The following is a 2,299-nucleotide window of genomic DNA, read 5'->3' on the forward strand; positions in this document are numbered from 1 at the left end:
GCCTCGAACTCACAGCAATCTGACTGCCTCTGCCTCCCGAGTGCTGGGATTAAAGGTGTGCACCACCAAGCCCGGCCCCCAAATTCCTCTTTTTTAAAGCAACATTGAATTCAGTATGAGTGTTATGTGCATTCTATCCTTGACTTTATCAACTACTCCTGTTATTATATTTCATTGTTTTGTTTTATCATGTTTTATGGGGTATTTTGTACCCTATAAGACTCATGACAAAACAATATACTAATAATCTCGTATAGCCTTTTTTTTTTTTTTTTTTACTTTTTATTGCTTCTTTGTGAATTTCGCATCATGCACGCCACTCACCTTCATCTCTCCCTCCCCTCATACCTGCCCTCCACCCTTGCAACCTCCCCCACAACAGAGAAAAAAATCTTGTTGCGGAATCTGAAGTATGTCACAGTGTGTCCAACAGTGTACCGTTTTGTATACAGTTCTTTCCTTGTAAATGTTCATTGCAATGAGTTGTTGGTCTGGTACAAAGTGCCTGGCTTCTGCTACTCTATCAATACTGGACTCTCACTGGAACTCCTCTCGGATATCCTGTTGTTGTCTTCTGTCAGGGAGATCCTGTAGTTTTGAATCTGTAAGTCCAACTCCTTCATGCACTTCAACAGTTCATCACTGGGGTTGGACAAAACAAAGCCCTGGATCTGAGCCTGAGAGGTATCTGAGATGGTCAGCCTTCTGGATCTCTCACCCTCTGGGCCAGATTACCTGCAACCTCCACATCCAGAACCAGCTCTACTGTGTTGCCCAAGCAAGATGCAGGGCCCACTCTCCAGAGTGCTGCAGCTGTTGAGGGGCAGGGCAAGCTCTCCTGTTCTCATGACCCCAGGTCCAGGTCTTCTGCCTGCCACAGGTGGTGAGGGCCAAGGCAGGAGGAGGGTATCTCTCCCTCATCTGTGCCACCACAAGTGTAGGCCGAGCTCTCCCACACTCATATCCTCAGAGCCAGCCTATTTGCAACTCCCGCAATGTATAGCCTGCTCTCCCGTACACTGGAGCTGGCTAGAAACAGGATCAGCTCTCCTGCTCTCATGCGCCAACGGGCAGCTCTCCCATGATGCCCAAGTGAAGGGTGGGGCCAGTTCTACACAGCCCTCAGACATTAATATGTCCCTCGGCAGCAGCCCATACCAGGGACATCAGCCTAGCCTTTGGTGGTAACAGACCTCTGTCAAAGGGCCACAAACCCAACATGGCCCTTGGTGTCAGCACAGCCGGGACCCCTCCATGATCTCAGGGAGCGTTACCACCTACTCACATCAGGGTGTTCCTCGCTGTCCTGGAGTCTCCAGTTCTGCCTCTCTTCATTGTACCCACATTCTTCTGTTTCTCTTCCTCTTCCATTTCTCCACCACTAACTTGTGCCACTTAATGGTATCCATGGTCTCTGAGTGTCTGGGGTGGTCTCAGGATGTGCTATGGCTGCTCATGAATTATGATGCCAGGATGCATTATGGTCATCTTAGACATGGTCTGTTCCCCTCCCCCAGGCATGCACTTTGATGAATCGATGGTCATCTCAGCCTAACTCCCTGATCAGGCAGGCCCCATGGCACCCATCTGGTGGTCATCTCAGGCTAGCTACCTGACCAGGCTTGATGGCGCCCGTATGGTGGTAGTCTCTGGCTCACTCCTCTCCTGGTCCACCACAGTGGACTTTTACACAAGGGTTGTCTGTCATGGGCTCACTCTCACCTGGGCACATAGTCCCAGTAAAAATTCTTCCAAGTCTCTGGCTTGCTCTCTGTCCTGGGAGCCTGACAGTCCGGGCCTGTGTAGTGCTGGACTGGTGGTCATCTCCGGCTTGCTTCTTTTCAGGGAATGGTAGGCTACAAATCATTCATATGTCATGGGTCTGAACACTGAGAGTAGACATAACTTGTCTCGCCTCTGCCACTTACCTACATACATGTGACTCGGCAACCACACCTATGACACTTCTAGGGGCAGATCGTATAGCCATTTTGTCAATTGCTTCAGAACCCTAATCAAGTTACTCCAAAATATTCTCACATTCAGGTTGAAATGTAACATAGCCACATTGATGTTTCATCAACCTCAGACACCACAGTTTTATTTTTATGCACATTAGATAAAGTTTCTGAGACACCAAACTCAAGTCTTTTCATTGAAAGCAGCTATTAGGAAGAAATTTGAAGGGTCATTGATGACAATGGGTTAAAGAAGGAAAATGGATTGAAAGGTGGATAAATGTACTGCCCATAATGGAATTTAGCATGAAATTGGTATAATTTCATTTATTTTCAAGGCT

General features: G+C 47.7%; 1 non-coding gene across 1 annotated transcript; it reads right to left on the reverse strand.

Annotated features, from left to right (window-relative positions):
- Positions 1 to 1,847: 1,847 nt before the first annotated feature.
- Positions 1,848 to 1,978, reverse strand: LOC127204820 (small nucleolar RNA SNORA17). Its single transcript, XR_007832521.1, has one exon. It is a non-coding gene; the product is annotated as a small nucleolar RNA SNORA17 (small nucleolar RNA).
- Positions 1,979 to 2,299: the final 321 nt, after the last annotated feature.

Source organism: Acomys russatus, chromosome 20, assembly GCF_903995435.1.
Source record: "Acomys russatus chromosome 20, mAcoRus1.1, whole genome shotgun sequence".
Classification (NCBI taxonomy): Eukaryota; Metazoa; Chordata; class Mammalia; order Rodentia; family Muridae; genus Acomys; species Acomys russatus.